The sequence below is a fragment of the Tachysurus vachellii genome, chromosome 12 (genome assembly GCF_030014155.1).
Source record: "Tachysurus vachellii isolate PV-2020 chromosome 12, HZAU_Pvac_v1, whole genome shotgun sequence".
In the NCBI taxonomy this organism is placed as follows: domain Eukaryota; kingdom Metazoa; phylum Chordata; class Actinopteri; order Siluriformes; family Bagridae; genus Tachysurus; species Tachysurus vachellii.
In genome coordinates, this window is record NC_083471.1 from 11,019,667 (window position 1) to 11,037,571 (window position 17,905).

Sequence of the window (17,905 nt, forward strand, 5' to 3'; positions counted from 1 at the left end):
TAAACGGGTTGCATGTGACTGAACTTGATTTGTTCTCACACATCCAGCGTGATCAAAGCGAGGATTTTAAAATCTTTAAATCAAGCACTGAGCTCACGCCTGAGCTAAGGTTCGGGTGATTAGATCACACTCACTCTACGTCATTCTTTAAGTTCACATCATATTTATTCTTAAATCTGACTCACCACATGATTGTTGTTTTCTTGTGCATCATGAAAACATCTTGTGAAAAACAAAAAGAAAACGGAGGTCTCAATTAGATCAGAGCAAAAAAACAAAAAAAAAACAAAAAAAAAAACAGAAAGAACACAAAGACATCCCTTTAAAGACCCACTAATCAGTGCAGTTTCCTTACATGCAGCGATTGAGATATTAATCAATAATGAACTAAGTGGTTCCAGTCTAATAGACAGAGATGTTTTAACAGATAGACACTTTCACCTCCCACCTCTACAAGCCCACGGTACACAAACTCCATTTGAAAAGGTCAGTGTCGAGCCCGGCGGTGTCGCAGGATCCGGAGGAGCTGGAGTTAGATTATTAAAATCATGCAAATGGATGCGTCAGAGCTGCTCCTCTGACAGGAGATAATTGAAGCTGATGCTTTAATGCATTCTAATGGATTCTGGATGTTAAATCTTTTAAACCTGTCACGGCAAAATATTCAAATACAAAACAGGTAGTTCTTATTGAGCATCTACAAGATGTTCAGGTGATGGGAGAAGGAGAGAGAGAGAGACCTGATGTGTATGTGTGTGTGTGTGTGTGTGTGTGTGTGTGTGTGTGTATGTATGTATGTATGTATGTATGTGTGTGTGTATATGTATATTATATATATATATATATATATATATATATATATATATATATATATATATATATATATATATATATATATATATGTGTGTGTGTGTATGTGTATACATATATATATATACACACATATATATATATATATATATATATATATATATATATATATATATATATATATATAATTTTTTTCCTTTCATTTTTGCTGTAAATGTGATTTAAAAATGAAACAAATGTATAATAATCTATTGCTATAATAGTAGCTTTGGCAACATTGTCCTGTAACACTGTCATGCCAGTAAAGCTCATTTGAATTTAAGAGACAGACAGAGAAACAGACAGACAGACAGAGAGACAGACAGAGAGACAGACAACGGGGGAAAAAGAAGTCCACAAGCATTTGTTTGTTTTTTCATCTGCTGAGATGTTTGTGTCAACTGGCGCTTGTGCAATTTTACTGCGGCTCTGCTGAACTCCTGCCTGAGATTGAATTTACGGGTGAGTAGAGAGAAGAGGAGATGTGCCGCAGGAGACGACGGAGGGGAGGAAGAAAAAGAACAGGAGAGGAGAGATAAAGGAAGCAAATGAGGCAAAGTGCTAGAGAGAGAGAGAGAGAGAGAGAGAGAGAGAGTTCAGGAGTTTAGGTTCTGTTTCAAACTCTAAGCTACTGAGGTCTAATGAAAGCAGGCAGCAGCTCCTCAGAGCTCCACAGTCATGCAGCGGTCACCTCTTACTGACAGCACACACACACACACACCACTTTTTCTTAACACATCTTACTTCACAGTAAATTTTTAACAGGCTCGGTAACTTGAGCAAATAGGAAACAGGCCCAGAAGTGGATCAGCTATGAGAAATAAAAGGTACAAACACATCACAGAGCATGTTGCAATGAAAGTAGATCTAGTAAATAAGCAAGCATCAAGTCCTAGAGGTCCCTGAAACTCCCCCTTCAGAAACCCAACACTTCTATTTTCCCCTTCTTCTACTTTTGCATTTTCCTGCCACGTGCTAATGAGGGTCGCTTCACTTGTCCAGTACTTTTTAATTAGCTTCAGATCCACAGGCTTCATTTCATATCAAATACGGCACGTCGGCGAGGCTCGGCACTGATCAGTCAGGAGTCTGAGTGAAAAGGGCATGCAGCGGTAAAAAACACGCCGTGAGGCACTGCCACCGCCACTACCACTATCAATCACGCCGCTGAATTAATGCAGCCGCCTCTCAAGGTTTACGTCTTTATGCCTTACGTTCGACTGGGGCTCAGTTTGTACAAGTTCCAAAAGGTCAGGAATGGAGTAAGAGATAAAAGATAATCACAGGCTTCAAAAGGAAATTCTGTTTGTGTCTCACTCTCCTGGATTATTTTTATTATTATTTTTTTCAAAAAACAGTTGTAAAAAAACATTACTAACACGAACCAACACCTGCTATTTTCTGACACTTCCTCAAAGCGCAGAAGGACACAGACCCGCAGAAGTAATTAAAGAAAGGGGAACATTTTAAACATGGATCCACCTCATCATCCCCAAAGCAATAATTCACGCTCGGTGTGAGAAGCGACTCGCTAACGATCGTGCAGCATGGAGATAAACACACAACTTTCAGAGACGGAAACAGTCATTCAGCCCGGACGTCACAGCTGAACCTCTAACTTAGATTAGCATGAGAATCTGTTTCTACACATGGAGGAGGAATGCGGTAAAGGAAGTGGGTCAACAGTACAGTAAGAACTCTACAGGAAGTTTGAAGCTTAATATTTAATATAGATCTAAACTGATGGGGTGAAAGACCCAGCGTGGCTTTCTGTCGCCTCTCACTGTAAACTAAACTCAGTGCTGAAACTCTATGGTAACCACCATCTTGGACAGCAGGAGTTTTCACAAAAGACTTTTTCACTTGTTTTTTCCCGACTCAGGGCCATTTTGTGGACTAATGAAATAAAAGATATCAGTCTGGGTCTGGTGTCGATACGGGAGCGAGGCATGTCGACTAAATCCTCTTAAGAACCCCCTAAGGATAAGGCCATCCTTCAGAAAGGTAATACGCAGAGATATTCGTTACTCAAGGGCAGGATTTCAAGAAGTCATTCGAAGCCTGTAATTCTCAGTTTCAGATTCACATCAGCTCCTAAAGCCGAGCGGTGCGATAGTTTCCCATCACAGGCAAACAATCCTTCCATTCTCTTCCTCCGTCAGCCCACGTTTTTCCGCAGCCACAGCAGAGACAAAACAGTGTGAATGGAGTTGATGTCTCAAATAATCAAAACACTCAGCCTTTCATGATGTTGTGTGTGACATCTTTTTATCCTGTAACAAGTCTGAGGAAGGAGGAAGACAGGCTGCTGATGATGGCTTTTCTGTAAGCAGCTCGTGTTCGGATATCGTGTGGCGTGTTGCTGTAAAGGAACTGAAAGGTAACGTGAAGCCTACATACAGACGTGCATCAGTGCTGAGCTTCTTCACTTATTCTTTTTAGTTCAAGAAACTCCATTTTGTTTTCTACTCTTATGACCACATTAGGAATCAATAGGCCAAGTCTGAAGTGGCACCAAGCATCACCTAGTGAACACCATGAACACAGTGAAGCACGGTTCTGTTGAGTGTTACCCATGTCCCCTTTACCCAGTGGAAACAAGTCTACAGACTCCTCCCACCAATCCAAGCAAGCAAAATACTAGGACAGGCAGCTGCTCTGCTTTTGTTTACATTTGAATGTCTGTATCATTGCTTTACACACAGTGAAAGATCCAGAGTATTCCAGATGTGGCTTTTTGCCTCTGTTGTTGCTCATTCCAAAGAGGATCCCACAAATCAGAGAGTCATGTATGAGTAACTTCTCACTTAACAGACTCACTCATCATTTCTACAGTGGCAGCAGCAGGACTGATGAAGTGGCAAAAAGTTTTTTTTAATCTGCGAATCAAAAGCCTCGGAGCCCAACAGCGATCAATAACTGTAACTGAGTGTGTCAGTCAACCTGAAGGATCATATAAATGACACTTCCTGTATGAGCAGCCTGGTGACATACATGAGTCAGGAAGAAGCAATGGAATGAAGGAGCGACTTATTAGCAGGAAGTGAATACTGAAGTTGAATTTATGCTCATAACATTAACTTTTAACACTCTTACACACAGGTTCATATCTGTAACACACTCAGAGTAAAGCACTATTTGCCCTCTTCCTCATACATGATCTCACAGCAGGTACCATGATTGACAGGGATGAGAGTAAGCCCCGCCCACCTAGGCAGCACAATTCCACACAAGTCTCTATTCTCAACCTCATGAACGAACGTGTGAGTATGAAACACACAGCACTTCACAAAGTGGCATACACAGATGCACAGCAGGAAAAATTACAGCATTATATCTTTCATGCACATCACAACACATTAAAGCGGTTGGATGGAAACGGCTACACAACAGCGTTTGGACAGCATTAGTGTACGCCAAAGAGAACAGCATAATTTTTTGGGGGAGACAATGCCAGAATTCTTCTCTCTAGGCCATGAAACACTTTCAAAATAGTCGATTACATGCTGGAACTGAACAGGAAGTGAACTGCATGTCTACTAGCAGACACTGTTCCAGCTAGCATGATGTCCAAAATGTATTTATTTTGTAATACAATAAAATGTTTTGGTATAGAAATCTCATCCACACTGCTCAGCCAATCAGATCGAGCCTCTACGATGACACAGCGTGACATGAGCGAGCCACGGCTTCACTGTTGGACACAAGAGGCGGATCGAGGATGTGATGATGCAATATTTGTGACTCCTACTGCATGCAAACTGTCAATCAAAACAGGCCCCGGCCCCTGTTCATGTACAACACAATAAAGCCAACAACACACGTCTTCATTAACAGTGTAACATCACTTCCTCTTTTCTTCGTTGTCCCTCTGTATAATTTGAACTCTCTCTTGTCTTTCCCCTCTTTTCAGAGTCTCCTCTTCATTTTTTCCACTCATCCTTCTCTCTCCTACTTTCTGCCTTCCCATTACTAGCAGCGCAGCAGGACAGATGTCCCACTGGGACCATGAGGTTGAATGAGCAAGAGCTTTTCCTCTCCTCCTTCTAATTTCCTACTGAACACACACAGACACACACACACACAGCTGTGAGCAAGCGTAGCATCTGCATGTCTTTGTTACAGCGCGCTGGAACGGAGAGGTGGAGAAAACGCAGACATTAGCATTCTAGTGTTTCAGCGCCGCTCTCTCTGTGGACTCACTCAAGACAAAAGATGGATGGTCTTACAGAATTTTTACTTTTCCTCTGTTCTGTTTCGCCCCCTCAATTTTTCATGGTTACTGCTGAGGTAGGAGTGCACGCTACCCATGCAAAGTGCATGTCTACACATAAAAGCAAGCTGTATCCAAGTTTATAACGGAGAGCTACATGACAGAAGACCAACAGAAAACTCAAGGATATTAGGGATGGTCCACAGACACGGAACTGATTTAAAGCACAGTGTTAACACGTCTAATTCCTGATTTAACTGCACAGATGTCTGTTCCATCAGCTTAAAAGTGTGCAGCACAGAAGTATACTTCAGACCAAATGAACCAGTACGTCTTGGATTCGTTCTCGGGAAACAGATGAACACATGATCGAGCTGCCGTTCCATCTAGACCGCTGTGTCTGTAAGTTAATCAGAGCAGATTATCCAGTACAAGTGGTTTAAAAAGAAGTTCATGATTTTATGTACCTGGAGGCTGTAGGGAGCCCCCTACTGGTGGAAAAAGACTGATTTCTGCAACTGACTTAGGCTTAAAAGCATGAGGAAGCAACATCATTATGCGCTTGTAACAATAAGCTGCAGAAAACATGAAGAGGAAAAGATATTAATGCTAAACAACTGGACAGAGTTGATTTTCCTACATTCTTGCTGCACATTTTTGAAATAAAAAGGTTAATAGCTAGCTAGCATCTGGAGTAAACAGTGACAGACCTTTAGCTTTGGCAGTGAGATCCTGTCCATCTCCACCTCCTTGTCAGTAGGGATGAAAATCACAGGCGATGAAGAAATGATTTCTTTGAATTCAAGCTGATTACCAGGTGGGTTAAGCAAATAAGCAAAGGATCAACATGACTAATAAAATAAAGCACAATTAGAGAATGAGGCTACTGGAAATTCCACTTCTCTTAAGAAAGGGCTTCAGATACATCTTCAAGGTCTGATACGTCCAGATCTCTTGAAGCTGGCACTAAATGTGTCGGTCCAATGATTTAACAAAGTGCTTGAAGGAGCATGATGTTTCTTGGTTTTCAGGGTTTATGCAGACATGAGAATGCTTCACTGCTGAGAGAGGCAGAAAGAGAGAGAGAGAGAGAGAGAGAGAGAGAGAGAGCACAGACGAGACACAGCTGCACACTGAGATCCACCTGCTCCTGTCTTCTCCATGTCCTCTTCCTGGATGAAGAACCCTGACTGCTTTTAATCCCGGGCTGCTGTGCAGATTGGTCATGAGATTAAATAAGATGTGCTTTGAAGTGCTCTGCTCTGACCCTCAGGATCTCGGAGATGTGGAGCTGCTGTGATAACGGTCAGGGTGTGCTGCCATCTGCTGTTATACAGATTGTACATGACTGCATGTGGATATGAATTCGACACAGGCTCAGTGCTGCACATGGTGACTGCTAACCGAGAGAAACAGCAGCATTTTGCCTAAATACATAAATAAATAATTAAATCGCTCTCACAATTTATGCAGAGATGTAGAAAAAACAAGCAGTAAGATAATAATACAAATGCATTACAATCACTATTCTGAGAAAGTCTGTGAAAGTGTTCAGGTGACGTTTCAGTCACACACCGTTTCAGTCCTTTAGTCATCCTTACACACTTTCCTCAGCTTCACTGCAAACATTTACCCCCAGAAGCACCTAACAGAAACAGAAGCTCTACTGGGACACTTCACACAGGGACTGGGATATAGGAGGATCTCCAGGCAGGCGACAGATTAAAGGAGAAAGCCGTTGAGTTGACAAATCTCTGAAACTCTACTGGAGTGATCAACTCTCAACTCTCTCAGCTAGTGTGGTCACGATGGTGGTTAAGAGCTTTGTCCAACAATTCGCTCCAAAATCTCTTGTATGTATTTAGCTGGTGAATATAAACGCCACAGCATCCCAATGACATCATTTTCATCCTCATCAACAACCACTGAGCCCTCGGGAGCTGTGGATGGGGTGGAGCCATCCTGAAAGAGGCCACGCCCATTAGCCGATTGTGATTTGCAGTAATGTGCCTTTCTGAACGGACAAGTGAAAGCAATTTTATCTGTGAGATCAGTATAAAAGAACACTTCGATTTTATCCTCAAAATTTGTCATGTCTATAACCTCATGCTCGACTGGATTCAGATCAGGTGATTGATTCGGCCACTGCAGAACAATTTCACTTCTTTGTCTTCGAGCCTGGCTGTAGGTTAAATCCAACCCCAATATTCTGCACTCAACAGAAATGACAAATTACAGCATGGTTCCTCTAGTCATTGAGGTGCAGCAGAGCAGCCTCCACTGGAACAATCGTCCATTTCACCAGCCAAAGAGTCCAGCATCATTTTTTACTTCTAAACCACATGCACAACGAAGCCGTGTTCTGGCTCGGTGCCTCAGCCATTTAACAAGAAAACAAACTACGACGTCCTTTGAAGAGATGTCTGCCTATGGAAATGAGCTGCCTGGCGCCGTTTCTCTTACGCCTCTCTACACCGAGCAGCTTTTAAATCAAAGAACTTCTGCACCATATCAAGCTTCTGGTTTATGAAACATTCTGTACAGCACCCTCTACATGCTAACAGTTCTAATAATGCGCCTCACTGCCCGCAACAAAGAAACTGCAAAAAAGCCCATCAGTGAAGACCTGATTTGCATCAGCGAGCACTTTCCAGACTGAAGACTCTAAACAGCTCAGAGGATGCTGCTTGTGTTACTGAATCATGAATTTGTTTTTCCATTGAGCTTCACTGGGAAAGGGAACACCAGGGCCAGTGGAGCAACCCTCGTTATTTGCTACTCTGTTTGAAGAGCTCGGTTTTGGAAACAACAATTAAAACACTTTCTTCTAAGCCACTTATCCTCGGCCGTTCTGGCACGATGTCCACATGTTTGGCTAAAAGTGAAGGCTGCCAATATGGTCCCGACAAAGTGTTTCCCATGTGTCGCTAATTAGAAGTACTTCTCCGGGGACTCCTAACAACTCCCGCCAAGGTGCCACCGAGCCAGACGAGGGCCGACGTACCGAAATGTTCCTTTCAGACTAGATAATAGCTAGTGAGGATTAAGTGACATGGTTGGATGGGAGTCACCACCCTTTCAGCATTAGAGGGAATGAGATCAGAAGCGGTCAGTGATGAGAGCGAGAGTTCACTGGTCGGTTTCAAACACAACATTCAAACAAATACACAACCATTCAAACAAATGCGCAACCATTCTCTTCAATCCATGTTCACATTCATTAATACAAAAAAAAATAAATAGCTGTGTTAGCAACAACTAAAGGGTTTTTAATTGACACGACATTAAAGTCCTGATATTAACACACTTCCTGTTTCACAACATTCCCATCAAATTCTTCTGTGTGTTATTAACAAATCATCCATCAAATCAAAAATCTGAGAAATATGTTATGTTCATGTTGCTTTTTCGATGCTGTCTTTCAAATTTCATGTTTATTGGGCAACATTTATAGGTGGTAAAAGTAAAAAAAATCAGATCAGATTCAATTAAAAATGATTTACAAGGCATTACATGAAAAAGACTCGACGCCTTCCAGGGAATGATGGGAAAGAAAAATCTTCATTTGACACTGAGCACTACAAAGGCTACAAGCAGTTTTAGAAATTTTGGCACCAAAGGCTGGTGAACATCTTTGAAGTCTGCTTTAAAGTTTGATCTAAAGGTGTCACACTAGTTCCAAGAGACATCCTCGCTATCTGAAATTTGTTTGCACATTACAGTTGAACCATCATGTACACCAACATGATTTGTACCAAATGTAGTGTCCACATGACAAAATCTCTAACAAAACATATGAAAAAAAAAATTCATTCAAAATGGTGAAAAACAAACATTTTTGCAGAGCTTGTCTTGACCCAGAGAATGAAAGGAAAGTGGAATGATGTCAGGATGACTTTATGAACAGGGTTTACTTTGTTAACAGTATTTTTTTTATTCAAATTGAAAATTCAAATTGTGTATGTTTTAAGAAAACTAATGGTGCTGTAAGGACGAGACTGTGTTGTCAGTATGCAGGAGATAATGACGATGGATATTACAAGTTCAGAGGACAAGCATTATCATTTTCTCTCTCATTATGGGGAGTTATTTGGATCAGTACGTTTGACTCACATCGTTAGCCTCTCTTCAGGGAAGCTGCTAATACTATAAAGAGGTGACTTCTTATATAATCGCTCAGTGACGGTGAACTGGAAGATAACAGTGAACAGCAGAGAACCCAGCTGGACCTGGCGTCTGGTCTTCTGGATCATCTCAGTGTCCTACCGTCTCCTGCTGACCTAAACCAGTATCAGGCACACTGACCTCTCCTCTCAGACACACTTACAGGAAGAAGACAAGCAACAAAACACCTTACAGCTCTTGCCCACTAGAACAGGAAGTACAGGCACTAGAGTCAGATGAAATGTATGAATGTTCAAAAATCAGGTACAGAGGATTACTTTGCACACAATAACCAATCACAGTAAAGATACAGAGGCTCTCATCTGTCTGGATCGAGGCTTCTACAAACCTGAACAGCAACCTCACCTTCAAAACCCTGTTTATTAAAGCCGATACTTTGTTTTGTTTACTCGTTGATCTGTAGTTTCAGGTCATGAACAGATCTCTGTTCTATTATTCATTTACGCTGCAACATCCTGAAATTAGTTCCAGCACAGCCTCTAAACACGCTGATTTACTGAGCCACATAAACGAGGAGGCAGGAAATCCCACGCTGCTTTGCTCCAAATCGAGCAGTGGGTCGGCAGCAGGTCAACATGAAACACAGCTGACACAGAGTACATCCAGAATTATTCATCTGGTAAAGCATGCTTAAGCCACGGGGACAGAGAGAGAGAGAGAGAGAGAAGGTGAAAGAGACATTCTACACATCAGTCAGCTTTTGCTTTTAGCAGCTGTTGATCTAAAATAAGGGTCAAACACAAACTCATCCTGTCTGCCAATGCACAAATGGACTTGGCTCCTTTCTCGTCCTCATTCATCAGAGACGTCCAAAGTGCAATGGTGTGATAGACGGGTGTTATTAAAGACCGTCACACCTCACACTCGATGCAGAGAGAAGAGACAAATACAACAGTCTTCTTTATCTGGAGCATTAGGACAACACATCAACCAGCTTGTTTTAGACACACACACACACACACACACACACACACACACACACACACACACACACACACACACACACAGAGAGAGAGAGAGAGAATCAAACTACATAAATAAGGACTAACAGACTTCAGGGTGTGCTCTGATAGGAAAATAATCACTGAGTGGCTGGTGTGATGAAGCAGTGTTATTGTTTCCACCCTGAAGCGTGGTACCTTCATTAGACTCATCGGTCAATACGTGTTGAGAGAAACAACGCTGTGAGGCTCTGTGCTCATTACCGAGCAGCTCCTCGGATGGAGGGAGAGACCCTCTCCACACCCTGCATGCTAATTCCTTGTTCTCACAAAACACACAGACAAATAAGAGCACTACATTGTGATTTATGTGTGCGTGAAATCTGGCCCATGTGAAAGAAAAACTCATCTAAATTCTAATACACAGCTTTTTCTCCCCTGACCTCCACTGCAGCGAGGAGCAAGTTAAATACCCCGCTGCTTTGGTGAGATGGAGCAGGTGCCTCGGCCCGTGCCAGGAGAGACGCCGTGATCGAGTGCTGCAGCATACCAAACAACCAGAGAGAGAGAGAGAGAGAGAGAGAGAGAGAGAGAGAGAGAGAGAGAGAGAGAGAGAGAGAGAGAGAGAGAGAGAGAGAGAGACGGGGGGGTTCAGTCTGTTCAGTCTGGTTGAGATTTTTGAGTCTCAATGAAAGTGAAATGTGATGCTGAGTCTACACACACTATGAGTACACACTCAATTAATCTCACTCACACAAACAGAAAGAAAGAGAGAGAGAGAGAGAGAGAGAGAGAGAGAGAGAGAGAGAGAGAGAGAGAGAGAGAGAGAGAGAGAAGCTGACAGGTGGTCATTCAAAGGCTCATTCATTCTTTGGAAGAGAAAAAGAGAGAAACAGAGAGAGAGAGATGTAGCTCTGTCCTCATGGTGTTCTGGTGTTTATCCTCCACTTTAAATTCTATTAGGAGTCACAGGTTGAAGAACAGTCACAAAGGCAGGAGGTGAAAACAGAAGGAAATCTCCAGTAATTTAATCTAATAATTTTGACACATTGATACTTTTTGTGAATAAACATCACTTACTGGGAAAAATCAATAAAAAACATCAGCCTGATATTTGGTTGTAATCCTGCAGTATTGTTTGTTTGCTGCCAGCAGATCAGCAATCAGTTTCTCTGGATTACTCTGGAAGGTGTGTTGCTGAATCTTTGGTGCTTTGGGTGAGGAGATGCAGCTCTGTCTCTGTGTCTCTGAGGTCACAGTGAGAGCACACAGTCTGTCCTCGTCTTCAGTCTGGACTCTGTCAGGGTTTTCCTCAGTGTGAACTGGTCACAGTGCTTAAACAGGGTGACACAGTGTTCTGTCTATTCAGGGCAGAAGTTGTAAGTTTAGTTTAGTTTCAAGATAAGATTTCCTTCTCGCTCTCCCGCTCTCGTGTGCCCTCAGGCTTTTCCCCGCAGGACCATATCTGATGGCTTTACAGTAGTCACATGTGTGAATAAGTGGGAACAAACACAACTCCTTGAGGGCTTCTGATTAACGAGTTCCAGTCTGTAAGACTACTTTACATGCTGTTATTTCAGCCGTGGTTCAGTTCCGAGTCAGACACGTCAAACAAACCTCACTAGGTTTACACTCAGCGCAGCTGAACTGCAGTGCCATGCTCCCTGTCAGCGTACAGCTAAAGAAATAACTGATGCCAAAGCATCAGGTGGACACAAAAGAGCTCTGCATTAACATATGAAGCGAGCTCTTAGCGGCAGAACCGCCACATTCTGACGTCTTAACATTCCACCGGCGGTTTTCTCTTCCAGGGAAAGATGGGTGAAATGAGCATCAAGGACGAGTTAAGAGCCTCCAGCGTGAGAGCCAATTCTCCACAGCAGGCTCAAGTGCATGTTTCAGCTACAAAGTTTCTCACCTAGCAACGACGTGCTCCGTTTCCCAGCACAGCCGCGTATAGAGACGTCAGAGGCGTATGCACGAGACACAATGGAGAAACGGTTTGAAAACGGAGCGTGAGAGAGAAAAGGGCTCTCAGTCTGGCTGACACCTGTAGAGAAAACACGTCCAGCTCAAAGCTGAAAAACGCCAACAGGTTATTGTGATTCTTTCATTCATTTAATAAGAGGGAGATTAATTATTCATTAATTGTGCACAGCAGCAATTAGCGGGATCACTGATGATTAACGTGACACAGTATCAGCGTTCCTCACTCTGTTCGCTGCGGACTGCGGCGGAGACTTGGGGAGAGGGAGAGAGAGATCATCTGCAAGGACACCAAAAGAGACCAGAAAAGTGCTGCAGTGGAGGAAAACTGCAGCTTCACACTTTATTCTGAACTCACACACACACACACACACAGGTGCTTTGCTGCAAGGATGTGCTTCCTGGCTGTGAAGGGCACCGTGAGCTTTACACTGTTTGAATCTGCTCTGTCACTCCAGAGCCGGAGTCTTTACTGCTGTCAACATCAGATCTCACACAAGCTCACAATGAGGGGGGAAGAAAAATCAATTCTTTCTCTTCTGATGGTGTCAAAGCCAATTCAATCAGGCACGGCTTTGTGAGCCGGGGAACACCACCAGCGTTCGGTGGTTAGATACAGGCGAGGACGGGGTTACGCTTCCTCAAAGACCTTTCATGTGCCGGCTGACGTCCGGGTGCGATCTCCGCCTCCGAACCTGGCATGTGGTCATTACTATTCAGCGCACAGCCAGAAAAAGGAATAAAGCTGAAAGAAAATTAGGAAGCTTGTTGACAAGTCACGGATGTGAATTTATTCTGGCGCTGAGGGAGAAAGTGAAAGGTGCAGTCAGTTATAAAATCATCAGATCCCGATCTGATTTGCAGGATTCTCCTGCAGTGGAGCGAGCGGCTCAGTCATTTCAGACTCGTCTTTATAGACTCCGCCTGGAGTTTACCTAAAGTAGTGTTTCAGAGCTCGCAGAGTGATAGACACCACAAGCAGGTTGTGCTTTTGTGCCTGGAGCTTCAGGTTCTTCAGTCATTCTCTGTACTTCAGGTTTAACTCACTAGGACACGGTCAGGTTTGATTCGATTTAATGGAGGTGAGACTTGGAGAATCCACACGCAGTCACTTAAGTTGAAATACCTCGACGCACAAAATGCAATAACGGTTAATAAGCCACTTTATGGGGAGTTTAATGACTTGCAAAATAATAGCAGTTTGTGCTCAAGTCTGAGGGTCAGTGAAAATTCTCCACTGCAAAAGCAAAGCTCGTAAACAGGAGAAAAGTGAAGGGAGAGAAAAAAGTCCATATCACAATAATCCAAGACATTTTTACAGTACACCATGTGTGTCAGGAGCTTTCCCAACAAACTACCAGCAGGAGAACAGGTTATGGGGGAATACTAAAACAAAAAAAATTATTTTCTCTCAAATTTGTTTTGAAAGAAAACACTTTCGTTTGGAAATTCCTTTAGCGTCAAATATTTCCAGAGGAGCCCTGACACATGTGCACCGCCACGCTCACTTCACGACGTAACATCAAATCCCACGGCTCAAAAGAAGTCTCAGCTTAACAAAGTGGTTCATAAGAAAGAAGACTGCACAAGCCTCCAATTCTAATATAACCTGATATCATACATACAGATTTAGTTTCTTTTGCCCTGCAGTTCAACACAAACGAACACTAACATGGGTTACCAGCTGCCTCAGGCTTGTGATGAGACATTCACTCACTAAACTGCATGAATGCATCCTTCTGCTCTGGATAAGCAAGCGTCTTATACAAAAGCTCTAATCAGGAGCCTGACAGGGATTTCTCTTCTTTTTTTTTATGGTTTTAATGTGATGTGTAATAATAAAGACATCCCGATATACAGTGTACAGTGTACAATATCCAGCAGAAGTGTCTGGTTAGTGTGAGTTGCTAGCATGGCTATGAGATAAAAAAAAGTCACAAATGACGACAGCTCATCATTTAGAGATACTGTTGCGTCTGTTCTAAAAGAAGACAGACAAAATCACAAAATTATGACTTAAAATCTACTTAGTAAAAGTAGATTTTAAAAAAATCTTAAAATACTTGATGTGAAATTGCAAACTGATGATATTATCCCTCAGATATGACCAAGCATCTCAGAATTATGACTGCTTAATAATTATAACTCACTGTCTCAAGATCATGTCTGTGTCTTATAAAGCTTACTCAATATCTCAGAACTTCAGAACTTTTTCTCTCAGAATTAATGTCTTCATATTTTGTATTTCTGACTCAGTGTCTGGTATATGGGTGTATCAACATATTAGTTTCTCTCATAACTATAACTTAATCTCTCACAATTATGACTTTTGAAATTATGAAATTGTCATACACAGAACTTCACTGATGACTTTGTATCTTGTCATCAAGTTTTTTTAATTAAATAAATATGAATTTTGAAACAATGCAAAAAGAATTTAAGTGGGAAAAATGGGATTCTACAGATCTGTCCAAGTGTGTGTGTGTGTGTGTGTGTGTGAGAGAGAGAGAGAGAGAGAGAGAGAGAGTTTGCTCCACGTGGTTATTAGAATTCCATCAATGGAATTGTTCATTAACAGTTTCATTGTGGAGATTTTAGCTCCCACATTTAAAATCACACACACAACACAGGCAGTGAAATGATCTGCGAGACTGACTTACTCTCTAAACAGGTAGAAATTTGAAAGCTGAATATTTGTGCTGCAAAAGGTATTAAATGTGAGAAAAATGAGACAGAAAATGTGCATGTAGAACCTGTATTTATATTCAACTGATCTGTTTTTAATTACAAATCTGTTGTACAGCCAAGCAGCGTTAAAAATTCATACCTTTAATATAGAAAATGTGGCTTCCATCCAACAGCTTTTAATTCTGCAGTTTAATAATAAAATACAGTTCAATCCTGTGGGAAATAAACAACCACAGCTAGTCATGTTGATGAAGAGAAAAGCACAGCCATTATCTCTCTCTCCCTCTGTCTCCGACACACACGAGATTTTGGTTTGCTATGGCAACAAGATGCACCTGACCGCGCGTGAGTTAAAGGGAACCAACAACAACAATCTGAAGACTGGAATTAAGGGCTGCGTCCCAATCCACAGCACACCGCACTAATTAATATGTCACAACAGGGCGCGAGCTATGGTAACTATGGCAACCCACCGCGTACTATGCGGCAGTATAGTCTATACTGTACACGCGCGTGCTATTCTGGCAAACTACACGGTGCGGATTAAGACGCGGCCATAATAAACGGTATTGTAGCTGATACGCGTATTATAGAGTGCTACAGTTTTAACCAAAGAAAAAACAACAACAATAACAATAACACAGGCTGTTTTTTTTTTTTTGGCAACACTAAAAACGGGAAAAACATTTGAGAATATTTGGTGAATATTTATCCGAGCTAACAGCCACAGCACATATTCACGCTACCAAAACGCATAAGTAACGACGTCGAAACCTTTCTGTATCGCCCTGAAAGGGTTGCAGCGCGACATTTCGATGCTTTACGCGACGTTTCTGTTGCTTTTATCACAGAATTTAAACCTGACCAGTCTTACCTTACTCTGCGCTGCCGGATGACAGATGACAGGGGTGCGCGCGCGTCAACGCGAGCCGCGTGCGTAAACTTGCACGCGCGTAGTGTAATAACGGCCAGCTGGTATCTCGCCTTCGGTTCACCCTTAAAAAAAAATTACCATAAACGATTAAATAAGAAACCAAACTGATTATGATTAAAATGTATAAATATTAAGCGTTTAAACGCACGGAAGTAGAGCGTTTGTATAATATTAATGCGCTCATGGCGGTTTTCTGTCATTTAAAATGTCAAAATCTAACCATTAAAGCCGAGGCGAAAGTTTGTGCATAATTATATAATTTATATCTGATATATTGAAAAGTAAATGATTAAAGGTGTTACAATAATATGTCTTAATGGAAAATTGCCTACTGGTTTCCATTTCACAGTTCTAATGGCTGAAGGTATCCAGGACTCATTCAATTACAAATACAAAATATTTTCTAACTGAAGTATTTGCCAGTTCAATTTGGCTAACCGAAAAACATACACATTTATCCAGCACCGTCGGAAATCTAAAGAAATTTAAAACCACAATGCAACCATAAACCAATCTGGGGTGCCCTGCTAACCCATTAGGATGCATTATATATATGATGGCTTTCAGTACATACAGTACAGCTTATGTAGCAAAGTCAATGCACTTTAGCATGTTTTAGAAAGGAAAGAGGTGACCAGAAATCCCGGAGAAAACCTTCATGCATTAACCGGCTTACCCACAGTCTGTTGTATTGTTTCTTGCAGTTATAAACAATGTTTCAACCAGCCATCTAATATATATATATATATATATATATATATATATATATATATATATATATATATATATATATATACACACACACACACATATATATATATATATATATACACACACACACACATATATATATATATATATACACATACATATATATTATATACACATACATATATACATATATATACACATACATACATACATACATACATATATATATATATATATACACATACATACATACATACATACATACATACATACATACATATATATATATATATATATATATATATATATATATATATATATATATATATATATATATATATTAGATGTTTTTTTTTTCCAAATTTAATGGCACAAAACGATTCAAATCTTAATTCAAAAACAAAAAAAGATTGAACAAATCCACAAAAAAAGAAAGAAAGCCATTACCATTTTTCCCCAAAATACACTTTTTTTTTTTTTTTTAGATGTGAAGAGATTCACTTACACGTGCATGAAATATAAATCCACACAAGCTTCTTGGGGTGAGAACTGTGTTCATACGGAGTATTTTATAAAGACAGAAGTGATGCACTCAGAAATAAACATATGCACATCAGTGAATGATTTGAAGTCAGTATTCCTTGGTGGGGATGGAGCAGGTCTTTTTTCTACCCTAAACACGACGCTAATTACGCTAATGCTAAGTACGTAGACCATTTTAATGTGTTTTCACTGTGTTTATACTCTTACCTGATTGTCTTGCTGCTTGATTGATGTAGAAACTCTTATGGTCAGGTGTGCTCCATTAATAAACATCCATCAAAACAGTCATGAAATGACACAAATAAAGGTGGTGTGATTGTAAATCCTTGTTTTTTTTTTTGGTTTTGGTGTGTTATTTTAAACAATAACAACAGGATTAAAGCTTCTTAAAAACCCTTACAGCTACAACGTCCTATGGAGAAAACGAAGTCGATGTGCCCCGCCTTCGCATTACGCACTAACCAGCTATTTGCCCAGTTAAGGATCCAACAGCACCTCATTGGCTGAATGCGCTGCCAATCAAAAAGAGAATCGAGTCCATCTAACGCCATGGAATCAGGTGTAAATTCTCTCCACTTGTACCATGTGTGTTTTCGGTGAAAAAGGAAACTTGGTCTTTTAAAACAGAGCCCTCAAGAGTAAAATAAATTAAAAGTACACATTTATGTTATGAACATAATCAGACTCTTAAAACAGTAGGCTGTCAGAAACAATAGTTAGAATTATTCATACATTATTCATATATTATTCATACAAGGTCAAAACACAGACCTGAACCTAATGATGTACTGTAAAATCTGGCCAATCAGAAACGAGGAATTAGCAAGCCTTCCTCCAGTCAGTGTTGCCAGATTA

At 41.0% G+C, this 17,905-nt stretch overlaps 1 protein-coding gene across 6 annotated transcripts in view; it reads right to left on the reverse strand.

The window, feature by feature from the left end:
• The window catches only part of arvcfb (ARVCF delta catenin family member b), a 122,977-nt gene extending 105,594 nt beyond the window's left edge, over nt 1–17,383 (reverse strand). For 5 of the 6 annotated variants that reach the window (XM_060884139.1, XM_060884142.1, XM_060884140.1 and 2 more), the window contains exon 1: nt 17,258–17,383. The gene's annotated coding sequence lies outside the window, so the exon portion shown is untranslated. Of the gene's footprint in view, nt 1–15,736; nt 15,859–17,257 lie in introns of those variants that run through there. The other variant, XM_060884137.1, reaches the window with a different exon arrangement.
• Nucleotides 17,384–17,905: the final 522 nt, after the last annotated feature.